At 43.6% G+C, this 16,134-nt stretch overlaps 1 protein-coding gene across 11 annotated transcripts in view; it reads left to right on the forward strand.

The window, feature by feature from the left end:
- The window catches only part of LOC741694 (ankyrin repeat domain-containing protein 36B), a 128,692-nt gene that overhangs the window by 92,158 nt on the left and 20,400 nt on the right, over nucleotides 1-16,134 (forward strand). For all 11 annotated transcript variants that reach the window (XM_063789549.1, XM_063789550.1, XM_063789553.1 and 8 more), the window contains one exon: nucleotides 9,356-9,527. The gene's annotated coding sequence lies outside the window, so the exon portion shown is untranslated. The remainder of the gene's footprint in view (nucleotides 1-9,355; nucleotides 9,528-16,134) is intronic.

The following is a 16,134-nucleotide window of genomic DNA, read 5'->3' on the forward strand; positions in this document are numbered from 1 at the left end:
ATAAGTTGACTGTGTGTGGATTTATTTCTGGGTTTTCCATTTTGTTTAGCCAATTTGTCCATTTATATGCCACTACCGTGCTATTTGGATTACAATTGTTTTACAATATGTAATAAAATTAGGTAGCAGGCTGTCTCTAGCTTTGTTCTTTTTGCTCAAGATTATTTTGTCTATTTTAGGTCTGTTCAATACAAATGTCAAGATTTTTTTTCCATTTCTGTAAAAGAATGGCATTGGAATTTTGATAGTGATTGCATCAAATATGTTGCTTTTGGTATTTTGTTCATTTTCACAATATTAATTCATCCCATCCACAAGCATGAATTTTTTTTTCATTTACTTGTGTTTTTAAATTTTTGTTCATTGGTGTTGTATAGTTTTTCATATACAGGACCTTTAATTTTTTGCTTAAATTTACACCTAAGTATTTAATTTCTGTTGCTATCATACTTGGGATTTTTAAAAAGTTTCTTCAGGTAGTTTGTTATTTGTATACAGAAACACTTCTGATCTTTGTTAGATTATTTTGTATCCTGAAACCTTATGGAATTCATGCATCAGTTCTAACAGTTTTTGGTGGAATATTTAGGGTTTTCTGTATACAGGATCATGTTGTCTGCAATTAGAGATAATTTCACTTATTTCTTTTCTGAGTAGGATGCTTTTATTTTCTTGTCTTGTCTAATTGTTCTGCCTAGGAATTCCACTGTTAACGATGAAAAGAAGTGGTGAGACTGGTCATCACTGTCTTGTCTCTGAACATGGAGGAAAAGCTTTCCACTTTTCACTGTTGAGAATAATGTTAGCTAAGAGCTTGTCATACACGGTTCTTTTTTGTGTCGAGATACATTTTCTCTACACTTAATTTGTTGAGAGCTGTCATCATGAAAGGGTTTTAAATTTTGTCATGTGCTTTTTCTGCATGTATTGAGAGAATCGTATGATTTTTGTCTTTGACTTTGTTCATGTATTTTATCACATGTATTCATATGCATATGTTGAAACAAACTCGCATCCAAAGGATAAATCCCACTTGATCATGGTGAATGATTCCATTCATATATTCTTAAATTTGGTTGCTAATGTTTTGTTGAAGATTTTTGCATCAGGGTTCGTTACTGACATTGGCCTAGTATTTTCATCTCTTGTAGTGTCCTTCTCTGTCTTTGGTATCAGAATGATGGTAGCCTAATAAAATGAGTTTGGAAGTATTTCCTCTATTTCACTTTTTTGAAAGAGTTTGAGAGTAATTAGTATTAGTTCTTTACAGGTTTGTCAGAATTTAGCAGTGAAGCCTTCTGGTCCTATGCTTTTCTTTCATGGGAGGCTTTTAATTTCTGCTTCAGGCCGGGCTTGGTGGCTCACGCCTGTAATCCTAGCACTTTGGGAGGCTGAGGTAGGAGAATTGCTTGAACCTGGGAGGTGGAGGCTGCAGTTAGCTGAGACTGTGCCATTGCACTCTACCCTGGGCAACAAAAGCAAAACTCCGCTTCAAAAAAAAAAAATTATGCTTCAATTTCCTTATTATTTATTAGTCCATTCAGATTTTCTGTTTCTTCTTGATTCAGTCTTGGTAAGTTGTATGTTTGTGGAAATGTTTTTATTTCTTCCATGTTATCCAAATTGTTGGCATACAAATGTTCGTTATATGAGCAATTGTAATCCTTTGTATTTTAGAGTTAAAAGTTGTAATTTCTCCTATTTCATTTCTGATCTTATTTGTTGGAATAGTCCTTTTTCTAGTTAGTCTAGATACGGATTGGTTGATTTTGTTTATCGCCTTAAAAAGAAGTTCAGTATTAATTCTTTCCATTGGGTTTCTCATATCTATTTGATTTATTTCCACTTTAATCTTTGCTATTTTCTTATTTCTGCTAATTCTTGGCTTTGTTTCTCATCTAGTTCATTGAGGTATAATGATTGATTTAACTACATTCTATAAGTTTTGGTATGTTGTGTTTTCATTTTTGTGTGTCTTAAAGTATGTTTTTAAATTTTTTCTGTAACTCATGGGCCATTTATGAATATGTTAAATTTTGCTATTTTATGTATTTTTCAAGATTTCTTCTGTTATGGATTTCTAGCTTTATGCCATTGGGATGCAAAAATTTTCTTTCTATAATTCAATTCTCTAATATTTGTTAAGATCTGTTTTGTGGCCTAACATATGACGTATACTAAAGAATGTTCCACCCACATTTCAGAAGAACATGTACACTTCTGCTGTTGGATAGGATGTTCTGGGTATATCTGTTAGATCCAGTTGCTCCAAAGTGTGATTCAAATCTAATGTTTGTTAATTTATTATCTTTCTAAATGATCTTTCCATGGTTGAAATTGGAGTATTGAGATCTCCTACTATTATAGTATTGCAGTATATTTTTCTCATGAGATTATTTAATTAATTGCTTTATGTATTTAGGTCTTGTGACCTTGAGTGCATATATATTTACAAGTATTATGTCTTCATGATGAATTAACTCCTTTATCATTATGCAGTGAACCCTATCTCTTTTATAGGTTTTGACTTAGTTTATTTCTTTTAATAATAAATATAGCTCCCCTGCTCTATTTTAGTTTGCATTTGCATGGAATATCTTTTTTCATCTTTTCAGTTTCAGCCTATATATGTCTTGACTGGTAAAGTGAGTCTCTTGTAGGCAGCACATGATTGAATCTTGTTTTTTATTCTATCCATTGAGATGCTCTATGTCCTTTTATTTGACAATGTAATGCACTTACTATCAAGGTAATTATTTATAGGGAAGGACTTTCTACTGCCACTTTGTAATTTTTTTCTGATTGTTTTATAAGTTCTTTGTTCCCTTTTTCTCTCTTGCTGAACTCTTTTATAGCTTGATGGCTTTCTGTGGTGGTATGCTTTAAAATTTTGGATAAATTGCAAAATAAATTTTTATTTTGTGCAGTTATGATAGGTTTTGTTTTGTGGTTATCATGAAACTTACCTAAAATATCATATTCTTATAACAAACTACTCTAACAACTTCTGATAGCAACTTCTCTTTAACTGCATCCAAAAGTCTACATTTTCATTCTCTCTCCCATACAATTGTACAATTTTATGTCAAAACTTACCCTTTTAGTTCATACTTACATACCTTAGCAATTTATTGTAGCTACAGTTATTTTCAATACCTTTGTCTGCTAACCCTACTAGTAGGGATAAAATTGCTTTACAAACCACCCTTAGAATATTAGAGCATTTTGAACATGACTGTGTATTACTGATGGCATTGAAGCTTTTTACTTTTAGATGTTTTTTCTTACTATTTAGGCTTTTATTTCAATGTAAGGCTCTTCCTTTAGTAATTCTGATCAATCAGGGATATTGATTATAAATTTTATTAGTTTTTTTTTTTGTATAGAAAGGTTTTTATATCTCCCTCTCCCTCATTTCTACAGGACAGCTTTGCTAGGCACAGCATTTTTTTTTCAAGATGGAGTCTTGCTCTGTCACCCAGGTTGGAGTGCAGTGGTGTGATCTCGCCTCCCAGGTTCAAGCTTGCTCACTGCAATCTCTGCCTACCAGGTTCAAGCAATTCTCCTGCCTCAGCCTCCCAAGTAGTTGGGATTACAGGCCCATGCCACCATGCCCAGCTAATTTTTGTATTTTTAGTAGAGATGGGGTTTCATCATGTTGGCCAGGCTGGTCTTGAACTCCTGACCCCCTGATCCACCTGCCTCAGCCTCCCAAAGTGCTGGGATTACAGGTATGAGCCACTTCACCCAGCCAGGAACAGTATTGTTGATTGGCATTTTTGTTTGTTTGCTTGCTTGTCTGCTTTAGCATTTTGAATACATCATCCCTCTCTCTTGTGGACTGTAGGGTTTTCTGCAGAGAAATCCACTGAAAGCCATATTGAAGCTCCCTTGAATGTGATGTATTTCTTGTTTTATTGCTGTTTTCAGTATTCTTTGTTTTTCATTTTTAATAACTTCATTGTGATGTATGTTGATAAATGCCTCTTGGATTGAAATGGATTCATGACCTCTGCAGTTTTCATACCTCAATGTTGTCATCATTCTTCATGTTTGGGAAATTTTTAGTCATTATTTCATTAAATATGCTTTCTAGGCCTTTTTCTTTTTCTTCTCCTTCAGAAACTGATATTATATGAAAGTTGGGTTGTTTGATTGAGTCCCATAATTGCCATATGCATTTGTTATTCTTTTTTGTTGTTGTTTTTCCCCGAAGGAATCATTTCAAATGTTTTTTCTTTAAGCTCACTGATTCTTTTTTTCTGCTAATAAAATCAGCTGCTGAAGCATTGTATTAAATTTTTAGTTTGTTGTATTCTCTATATCTAGAATTTCTATTTGTTTTTTGTTATCATATCTATTTCTACTTCAGAACTATCATTCTGTTAATGAATTGTTTCCCAAATTTATTTTAGTATGTTATCCATGATTTCTTGTACAGGCATACTTCAGGGATATTGCAGGTGTGATTCCAGGCAACCACAATGTAATAAGAACTTGAATTTTTGGTTTTACACTGCACATAAAAGTTTTTTACACTATACCATAATCTATAAAGTGTGCAATAGCCTTATGTCTACAATTACATACTTTAAAAACTACTTTATTGCTAAAAATGCAAATGATCATCTGAGCCTTCAGTGAATTTTAATTTTTGCTGATGAAGAGTCTTTCCTCTGTGTTGATGGCTGCTGAATGATTAAGGTGGTGGTTGCTGCAGATTGAGGTGGTTGTGGCGATTTCTTAAAATAAAACAACAGTAAAGTTTGCTGCATCAGTTGACTCCTTTGATGAAAGGTTTATCTGTAGTGTGCCATGCTGTTGGATAGCATTTTACCTCACAGTAGAACACCTTTCAAAATGAGTCGATCCTATCTAATGCTGCCACCGCTTTATCAACTAAGTTTGTATAATAAGATAGGTGTTTTTTTTTGTCATTTCAACAGTGTTTACAGTATCTTCACGAGGAATAGATTCCATCTCAGATGGATGGGCTATAAGAAACAACTTTTAGTACATTCAAGTTTGATCATGAAACTGCAGAAATTCAGTCACAGGCTCAGGCTCCAGTTTTACTTGTAGTTCTCTCGCTAGTTCCACCTCACTCACAGTTACTTCCTCCACTGAAGTCTTGAAACCCTGCAAGCTATCTATGAGGGCTGAAATCAATTTCTTCCAAACTTCATATTTTGACCTCCTCCAAGGAATCACAAATATCTTTAATTTCATCTAGAATAGTGATTGCTTTCTAAAAAAATCCAGATGATTTTTAATTTGCCTTGTGCAGATACACAGAAGAATCATTGTCTATGGCAGGTATAGGCTTACAAAATGTATTCTTAAATAATAAAATGTCCTTGATCCATGGGCTTCAGAATGAATGCTGTGTTAGCAGGCATGAAAACAACATTAATCTATTTGTACAACTCCATCAGAGCTCTTGGGTTATGAGTGCATTGTCAATGAGCAGTAATATTTTAAAAGATATATATATATATATATACACATATATACATACACACACATACACGTATACACACACACAAACACACACACACACACACACGTTTTCTGGACAATAGGTCTCAACAGTGTGCTTAAGATATTTGGTAAACCATACTGTAAACGATGTGTTTTCATCCAGGCTTTGTTGTTTCATTTATAGAGTATAGGTAGCATAGGTTTAGAAGAACTTAAAAATGTAGCAGAATGGTAAATGAGTACTGCCTTTAATGTTTTAATGTAACCAGCTGCATTAGCCAGTACATAGAGAGTCAGCCTGTCCTCTGAAGATTAGAAGCCAGGCATTGACTTCTCCTCTATAGCTGTGAAAGTTTTAGGTATCCTCTTCTTCCAGTATAATGCTGTTTTGTCTACATTGAAAATCTGTTATTTAGCATAACTGCCCTCATCAATGATCTTAGCTAGATCTTCTGGATAACTTGCTGCAGCTTCTCTATCAGCACTGGCTGCTTCACCTTGCACTTTTATGTTATGAAGATTCTTTTCTTAAACCTCATGAACCAACCTCTGCTAGCTTTAAACTTGTCTTCTGCAGCCTCCTCACCTGTCTCAGACTTCATAGAATTAAAGAATGTTAGGGCTTAGCTCTGGATTCAGCTTTGGCTTAGCGAAATGTTGTGGCTCATTTGATTTTCTATCCAGACCACTAAAACTGTCTTCACATCAGCAATAATACCATTGTACTTATCATTTGTGCATTCACTGGAGTAGCCTGTTTAATTTCCTTTAAGAACTTTTTTTTTTGCATTCACAGCTTAGTTTACTGTTTAATATAAGTTGCCTAGCTTTCAGCCTATCTGAGCTTTCAACATGCTTTTCTCACCCTATTAATCATTTCTAGCTTTGTATTTAAATACTGGCATCATGGGGGCTAATGTGGCTTACAAAGTATAATTCATCTGGCAGATGGAACCATAGTTTGACACTACCAGTCTTATGTCGGGTTCAACCCAGTAATAAATCCAAGCCTACCCATTCTTCCCAGAAGGAGCTTGATTATGCATTGAATCAAGCTCCCAGAAGGAGCTTGATTATGCATTGAAATTCCACAACCTCCGTGGTTAGTGCCCAAGGAACTGTTTTCTTAACAACTCTGCTCTGTGAGTCGACAGGATTTTGTATTTTTGAATGTATTTAGACCATAGAAAACAAAGAAGTAAGCATACAATGGGCCCACATTCAGAAGCTCTCTCCTCAGGATCAGAGGCTGCATCCAGAGTGTGCATAGGTGTGTTTGTCACAGATCCTCTGCCAAGCTTAATGGAGAGAGAGTGGGAGATAAATGTCCATACTAATCTTCATCATGTAGCTAGAAAGAACTGAAACACTCCTCCAGCCTTCTAACTTTCTAGCTACATCTGGATTGTCTGGCTCCTACCTTAACCAATTTCTGGTTACTGACAAGGCGTGGCACATCCTAAGTTCCAGGGAGCCACCAAAAACAGTCAACACTAGAGCACACAAGGACTTGAGAGGTACCTGAAGATCTCTGGCTGGAAAGTTTGGTGAGATCCTTTTCCTACATGAGGCCAGTCTTATCAAATGCACGGGAGCCAACAGAGAGAGTCGAGGAAAAATGAAGAAACAGGGAAACATATTCAAAGCAAGAAAACAAGATAAATCTCCAGCACCTGAGTGAAGTGCAGATATGTAATTTATCTGACAGAGATTTCCAAATAATGGTCATAACAATAATCACTGAGGTCAAGATAGCTTTGCAAGAACAAGTTGAGAACTTCAAGAAAAGGAAAAACATTATACAATAATGTCAAACAAATCATAGATCTAAAGTGTACTGTAACTGAACTGAAAAAATTTAATAGAGGTGTCCATTAATAGAATCTATCAGTGAACTTTGAGACTGGTCACTGGAAATTATCTAACCTGAGGATCAGAAAAAAAGATAATGGAAACGGAGTGAAGACAACTTTAGAGAGTTATGGGACACCATCAAGCAGGACCACTCACGCATTATTGGCATGCCTGAAGGAGAAGTGAGGAAGAAAGGAACAGAAAAGTGTTTAAAGGAATAATGACAGTGAATTTATCAAGCATGGGGAAGAAAACAGAAAGCCTGATCCACAAAGCCCAAAGGAAACCAAATAAGGTGAATCCAGGGACTCACAACAAGATACACTATAATCAAATTGTCCAAAGTTAAAGACAAAAAGAGAGTGATATTGTTTGCAAATTTGTACCCTCCAAATATTGGGTCGAGATTTGATCCCCAATGTTGGAGGTGGGACCTAGTGGGAGGTGTTTGGGTCATGGTGGTTGATCTCTCCTGGATAGCTTTTTGCCCTTTTTTCACTAATGAGTGAGTTCTCACTGCATTACATGAAAGGTGGTTGTTTAAAACAGTGTGGCACCTCTCCCCTCTCTTCCTACCTCTCTAGCCATGTGTGACATACCCGTTGTCTCTTCACCTTTAGCCACAAGTAAAAGCCTTCTGGGTCCCTGACCAGAAGCTGTGCAGATGCCACTGCCATTCTTCTTCTACAGCCTGCAAAACTGTGAGCCAAACAAACCTCTGTTCCTTATAAATTACCTAGTCTCAGCTATTTTTTTATAGCAACACAAAAATTTGTGTTTTTCCGTGTTGCTCTTTTCTGTGTTATTCTGTGTTGCTAACACAGAAATTAGTACCAAGGAGTGGGGTTTTGCTATAAAAATACCTGATAATGCAGAATTTGCTTTGGAACTGGGTAATAGGCAAAGAAGACAGGAAGATGAGGAAACTTGTGGAACTTAATTAGACCTTGGTTAAGTGGTCGACCAAAATGATAATAGGAATATGAACAGTGAAGGCCATGCTGTTGAGGTACATAGAATACAACTTTCAAGAAGTGACTGCACCATTTTGCATTCCCACAAGCAATGAATGAAGTTTCCTCTTGCTCCACATCCTTGCCAGCCTTTGATGTCAGTGGTTCTAGATTTTGGTTATTCTAATACGTGTGCAGTGGCATCTCATGGTTGCATTTCTCTGAGGAAATATTACGTGTAGCCTCATTACATATGCTTATTTTCCATTTGTATAATTTACTTGGTGAGGTACTTGTTAAGGTCTTTAGCTCATGTCTTTTACTGCTCAGCTTTAAGAATACTAATATGTTTTGAATAATAGTTCTTAATCAGATACGTTTTGGCAAATTTTTTTCCATCTGTGGTTTCTCTTTTCTTTCAGTGTCTTTAATGGTGTAAAAATGTTACATTTTCATCAAATCCAGCTTATCAATTCTTTCTTCTATTGACTTCAACTTTGGTGTTTTTTCTAAAGGTCATCATTAAACCCAAGATAATGTGTATTTCCTTCTATATTATCTTCTATAAATTTTATAGTTTTTTTGTATATTTATGTTGCTGATCCATTTTGAGTTAATTTTGGTGGGGGTGTAAGGTCTGCGATTTATTTTTTTTGCATGTGGATATCCAGGTATTCCAGCAGCCCTTCCTGAAAAAACTGTTTCATCATCATAATGCCTTTACTTTTTTGTCAAAAATTAATCGAATGTATTAATGTGTTTCTATTTGTGAACTCTCTATCTCATTTTATCCGTTTGTTCTTTCACTAATACCACACTGTCTCCATTACTGTAGCTTTACGGTAAGTCTTGAAATTGAGTAGTGTCTGTCCTCCAAGCTTGTTCTTCTCCTTCAATATGGTGTTAGCTATTCAAGGTCTTTTGCCTCTCCATATAAACATTTTCATTTAGATTGGAATTGCATTGAATCTATACATTGGAAAGAACTGACATCTTAATAGCATTGAATCTACTTATGAATATGGTACATATCTCTTTTTGTTTCATTCTTCGCTTTCTTTCATCAGATATGGACATTTCTGGAATTACAGAGCCCCCTCTACATTGAGCACAAGACAGTGACGAATCCACATTCTTCAGCCAGAAAGTCACCTCTGAGAGCCAAATGTCTGACTATAGACAGGAGAGTCAAAGAATGATAATGACATCTCAGGAAAATTGTGAAAATAATCAGCAACCGTATGTGGATAACCCTTTCAAATTTCTCCAGGGCACCTGTCATTTCAGCCAGTACTTGCCAGCTTGTGCCAAGGATGCTGGAGCTCCCTGGGATGAGTTTCCCAGGGGAGGAGCTGGCCGCCATCTTTGCTGTTTGGGCAACACAGCCATTCCAGCCTGTGGGCTTTGGGCTTTGGACAGTGCAAACTGATGGGGTAGAAGGGATCCCTAGAATAGCACAGCTGCTCTCCCAACATGTGCCCAGATCCTTTTTTTTTTTTTTTTTTTTTGAGAAGGAGTCTTGCTCTGTCACCCAGGCTGGAGTGCAGTGGCATGATCTCGGCTTACCGCACCCATCACAGCCCTGGTTCAAGCAGTTCTTCTGCCTCAGCCTCCCAAGTAGCTAGGACTACAGGTGCCCATCACCACGCACAGCGAATTTTTTTATTTTTAGTAGAGATGGGGTTTCACCATGTTGGCCAGGCTGGTCTGGAACTCCTGACCTCAAGTGATCCGCCCTGCTGGGCCTCCCGAAGTATGGGGATTACAGGCATGAGCCACCGTGGCCGGCCCCAGACAGATTCTTTAAGGGGATTCCCAATCTGTTCCTCCCAACCAGGGCCTCCAGCTACCCCACCGGTGTCTGGAGCTGACAGGAATTTGAATTCTCCCTGGAAGGGAGTTCTGGAGTTCCTGCCCAGTGGGAGTCCTTCCAACTGGGGCCTGGGGGAGAGGGTGGGGCCAGCTTTGGAGAGTCCCAAATGACTGGGGGTAGAAGGGATCCCCCAGCACATCACAACTGCTCTACCAAATAGTGGCCAGGCAGATTCCTTACACAGATCCCTCATTCTTTCCTCCTCTCTGGGTGGGACCTCCCACCTGGGGCCTCCACCACCCCACCGGTGTTCTCGAGCTGACACAGATTTACATTCTCCCCGGGAAGGAGTTGTCAAGGTCCTGCCCAGTAAGGAGGAATGGATCAGGAACCTGGTAAAAGAATCTGCCTTCTAAGATTTTGTAGAGTAGCTGTGCTGCGCTGATAGATCCCTTCTGCCCCGGTAGGTATGGATTCTCCAGAGCCCGCGGGCTGTAACGACTAAGTTGCACAAACAGCAAAGATGGCTCCTTGCTCTTGCGCGTGGGAACTCATTCCAGGAATTCAAATCTCTGTCAGCCTGAGAACACCGGTGTGGGTGGCAGAGGCCCCAGCTGAAAGGACCCTCATTGGGCTGGACCTCCAGGCCTCCATGCCAGGGAGAACTCAAATCTCTGTCAGCCCCAGAACACTGGCGGGGGTGGCTGGAGGCCCCAGTTGGGAGGTTCCCCACTGGGCCAGACCCCGAGACCTCCATGCCAGAAAGAATTCAAATCTCTGTCAGCCCCAGAACACTGGCGGGGGTGGCTGGAGGCCCCGGTTGGGAGCTCCCTCACTGGAAGGGACCCCAAGAACCGCATCCCAAAGATAATTCAAATATCTGTCAGCCCCAGAACACTGGCGAGGGTGGCTGGAAGCCACGGTAGGGAGGTCCCTCACTAAGCAGGACCTCAAGACCTCCATACCAGGGGGAATTCAAATCTCTGTCAGCCCCAGAACACTGGCAGGGGTGGCTGGAGGCCCCAGTTGGGAGGTCCCTCACTGCGCCAGACCCCAAGACCTCCATGCCAGAGAGAATTCAAATCTCTGTCAGCCCCAGAACACTGGCGGGAGTGGCTCAAGGTCCCTATTGGGAGGTCCCTCACTGAATGGAACCTCAAGACCTCCATCCCAAAGAGAATTCAAATATCTGTCAGCCTGAGAACACCAGCGGGGGTGGCTGGAGGCCCCTGTTGGGAGGTCCCTCACTGGGCGGGATCTTGAGACCTCCATACTGGGGAGAATTCAAATCTCTGTCAGCCCCAGAACACTGGCGGGGGTGGCTGGAGGCCCCGGTTGGGAGGTGCCTCACTGGGCAGGACCTCCAGAACTCCATGCCAGGGAGAATTCAAATCTCTGTCAGCCCCAGAACACTGGTGGGCGTGGCTGGAGGCCCCGGTTGGGAGGTCCCGCCCAGTGAGGAAGAATGGATCACAGACCTTCTTAAAGACCCAGTGTGGCCACATTTTGGTAGAGCACCTTGCTATGCCAACCCCGCCAGTGTTCTCAGGATGACAGATTTGGATTCTCCCTGGCATGGAGGTCTTGAGGTCCTGCCAAGAGAGGGACCTCCCAACCGAGGCCTCCAGCCACCCCTGCCAGTGTTCTGGGGCTGACAGAGATTTGAATTCTCCCTGCCATGAAGGTCTCAGGGTCTGGCCCAGTGAGGGACCTCCCAACCGTGGCCTCCAGCCACCCCCGCTGGTGTTCCAGGGCTGACAGAGATCTGAATTCTCCCTGGCACGTAGTTCTCAAGGTCCTGCCCAATGAGGGTCCTTTTAGCTGGGGTCCCCAGCCACCCCCTCCGGTGTTCTCAGGCTGACAGAGATTTGAGTTCTCCCTGGCATGGAGGTCTCAGGATCTTGCCCAGTGAGGGACCTCCCAACTGGGGCCTCCAGCCACCCCCTCCAGTGTTCTGGGGCTGACAGAGATTTGAATTCTCCCTGGAATGGAGGTCTCCAGGTCCCACCCAGTGAGGGACCTCCCAACTGGGGCCTGCAACCACCCCTGTCAGTGTTTTCTGGGACTGACAGAGATTCGAATTCTCCCTGGCATGGAGGTCTTTAAGTCCTGCCAAGTGAGTGAGCTCCCAATCGGGCCTCCAGCCACCCCCACCGGTGTTCTTGGGCTGACAGAGATTTGAGTTCTCCCTGGCATGGAGGTCTTAAGTCCTGCCCAGTGAGGGATCTCCCAACTGGGGCCTCCAGCCACCCCCGCCAGTGTTCTGGGGCTGACAGAGATTTGAATTCTCCCAGGTATGCAGTTCTTGGTTCTTGAAGTCCCGCCCAGTAAGGGTTCTCCTAACTGGGGCCTCCGGCCACCCTCACCTGTGTTCTCATGCTGACAGAGATTTGAATTCTTCCTGACATGGAGGTCTCCACTTCCTGTCCGGTGTGGGTCTTTTCAGTTCAGGCCTCCAGCCACCCGCCCCTGGTGTTCTCAGGCTGACAGAGATTCGAATTCTCCCTGGCACATAGTTCTTGAGGTCCTACCCAATGAGGGTCCTTTTGGCTGGGGTCTCCAGCCAACCCCACTGGTGTTCTGGGGCTGACAGAGGTTCAAGTTCTCCCTGGCATGGCGGTCTTGGGGTCCCGCCCAGTGAGGGACCTCCCAACTGGGGCCTCCAGCTAACCCCGCCAGTGTTCTGGGGCTGACAGAGATTTGAATTCTCCCTGGCATGGAGGTCTTTAGGTCCTGCCAAGTGAGTGACCTCCCAACTGGGTCTCCAGCCACCCCCACCAGTGTTCTTGGGATGACAGAGATTTGAATTCTCCCTGGTATGGAGGTCTCAGCGTCTGGCCCAGTGAAGGACTTTGGCCTCCAGCCACCCCTGCCAGTGTTTTGGGGCTGACAGAGATTTGAATTCTCCCTGGCATGGAGGTCTTGAGGTCCTGCCCAGTGAGGGACCTCTCAACCGTGGCCTCCAGCCACCCCCACCGGTGTTCTTGGGCTGACAGAGATCTGAATTCTCCCTGGCACGTAATTCTCAAGGTCCCACCCGATGAGTGTCCTTTTAGCTGGGGTCTCCAGCCAATCCCACTGGTGTTCTCAGGCTGACAGAGATTTGAGTTCTCCCTGGCATGGAGGTCTCGGGGTCTTGCCCAGTGAGGAACCCCCCAACCGGGGCCTGCAGCCACCCTCGCTGGTGTTCTGGGGCTGACAGAGATTTCAATTCTCCCAGGCATGGAGTTTTTGAGGTCCCACCCAGTTAGGATTCTCCTAACTGAGACCTCTGGCCACCCACACCTGTGTTCTCATGCTGAAAGAGATTTGAATTCTTCCTGGCATGGAGGTCTCCGGTTCCTGCCCAGTGAGGGTCCTTCCAACTCAGGCCTCCAGCCAACTCCCCCCACCCCTGCCAATATTCTGGGGCTGACAGAGATTTCAATTCTCCCTGGCATTGAGGTATCGGGGTCCTGCCCAGTGAGGGACCTCCCAACGGGGGCCTGCAGCCACCCCCGCCAGTGTTCTGGGACTGACAGAGATTTGAATTCTCCCTAGCCTGGAGGTCTTGAGGTCCTGCCCAGTGAGGGACCTCCCAAGCGAGGCCTCCAGCCAACCCCACTGGTGTTCTCATGCTGAGAGAGATTTGAATTCTCCCTGGCATGTAATTCACAAGGTGCCACCCAATGAGGGTCCTTTTAGCTGCGGTGTCCAGCCACCCCCACTGGTGTTCCCAGGCTGACAGAGATTTGAGTTCTCCCTGGCATGGAGGTCTTGGGGTATGGCCCAGTGAGGGACCTCCCAACCGGGGCCTCCGGCCACCCCCTCCTTTATTCTGGGACTGACAGAGATTTGAATTCTCCCTGGCATGGAGGTCTCGGGGTCTGGCCCAGTGAGCGACCTCCCAACTGGGGTCTCCGGCCACCCCTGCCAGTGTTCTGGGGCTGACAGAGATTTGAATTCTCCCTGGCATGGACGTCTCGGGGTCCCGCCCAGTGAGGACCTCCCAACTAGGGCCTGCAACCACCCCGGTAGTGTCCTGGGGCTGACAGAGATGTGAATTCTCTCTGGCATGGAGGTCTCGGTGTCTGACCCAGTGAGGGACCTCCCATCTGTGGCCTCCAGCCACCCCCGCCAGTGTCCTGGGGCTGACAGAGATTTGAATTCTCCCTGGTATGGAGTTCTTGAGGTCCCACCCAGTGAGGGTTCTCCTAACTGGGCCCTCCGGCCACCCCTACCTGTGTTCTCATGCTGACAGAGATTTGAGTTCTCCCTGGCAGGGAGGTCTCCAGTTCCTGCCCAGTGAAGGTCCTTTCAACTCGGGCCCCCAGCCACCACCCCACCCCCTCCTCCAGTGTCCTCAGGCTGCCAGAGATTTCAATTATCCCTGGCATGGCGGTCTCGAAGTCCTGCCTGGTGAGGGATCACCGCACTGGGACCTCCAGTCACTTCTGCTGGTGTTCTCGGGCCCAGAGATATTTGAATTCTTGGGATGAAATGGCCAAAGATGAGCTGCCATCTTTGCTGTTTGTGCAACTTAGCCACTCCAGCCTGAGGGTTTTGTGGAATCCATACCTACCAGGGGCAGAAGGGATCTCCCAGCACAACACAGCTACTCTACAAAATCTTGGTCAGGCAGATTCTTTTAGCAGGTTCCTGACCCATTTCTTCTTAATTGGCAGGACCTTGACAACTCTATCCAAGGGAGAATGTAAATCTCTGTCAGCTCTAGAACTAAGGGGTGGAAGCCCCACTTGGGAGGTCTCACCCAGTGAGGAACGGATCGGGGATCTACTTAAAGAATCTTGCCATGATTTGATAGAGCAGTTGTGCTGTTCTGGGGATCCCCTCCACCCTAGTCACTTTGGACTCTCCAAAGCCCACAGACTGGAATAGCTGAGTCACCCAAACAGCAAAGATGGCGGCCCCCTTCTCCCCCAGGGAACTCATCCCAGGGAGAATTCAAATCTCCGTCAGCCTGAGAGCACCTGCAGGAGTAGCTGCAGGCCCCAGTTGGGAGGTCCCACCCAGCGAGGAGGAATGGATTGGGGATCCACTTAAAGAGGCAGTCTGGCCACATTTTGGTAGAGCAGCTGTGCTGTGTGGGGGATCCCTTCTGCCCTCAGTTGGTTTGGGTTCTCAAAAGCCCAACAGGCTGGAATGGCTAAGTTACCCAAACAACAAAGATGGTGGCCTGCCCTGTACCCTAGGAAGTCAGTCTCAGGTAGGTAAAACACTGATGCTGGTGGCTGGCTGGAGTTGTTTCCTTGATTATGTGAGTAATGTGAGTACCTGGTTGTTTCAGTTGAAGGTGCTGTATTGACTTGCCCTTTTCATTCCTCTCCATGAGAGCCGTGCATCTTAGCTTCTTCTAGTCAGTCATCTTGGCCACACACCCCCATAATCGTATTTTTTAACTAAATCATTCTTTAAAACTCTAACAAAATATTTAAACATTTAAAAAGTGTGAGCTTTAGAAATGCCTAATTACGTCTTAAGTTTGAGACACGTAGCAGTTATGTACATTGTCAATTCCAGATTTTGCATCTTACAAGGAAAGGACTTAGATCTATTCAGTCTTTGTGTGTCTAAACTATCTTCACCTGTAAAATGAGTACAATGACGTACTTTATAGAGTTGTAAATGTTATATGTAAAAATATAGCAGTGAGGGGGCAGTGGGCTGGCCAAGGTGGCCGAGTTGAAGCAGCTAGTGTGTTTGGCTCTCACAGAGAGGAACACAAGGGGAGAGTCAATACTCCACCTTCAACTGAAACATCCAGGTACTCACATTGGGACTAACCAAGGAAACAACTTGACCCAGGGAGAATGAAGAAAAGAAAGGCAAAACGACAGCCCACCTGGGAGTACCACAGAGCCAGGGGGAGCTCTCTCACCCAGGGAAGCAGTGAGTGAATGTGTGACCCTGGAAACCCATGCTTTTTCCATGGATCTTTGCAATCCTTGGGTCGGGAGATCTCATGAACCCACTTTACCAGGGCCTTCAGTCTGACGGAGCTACGTGGAATCTTGGCACAGCAGCCACTCAGGC

This window comes from Pan troglodytes, chromosome 12 (assembly GCF_028858775.2).
Source record: "Pan troglodytes isolate AG18354 chromosome 12, NHGRI_mPanTro3-v2.0_pri, whole genome shotgun sequence".
Lineage (NCBI taxonomy): Eukaryota > Metazoa > Chordata > Mammalia > Primates > Hominidae > Pan > Pan troglodytes.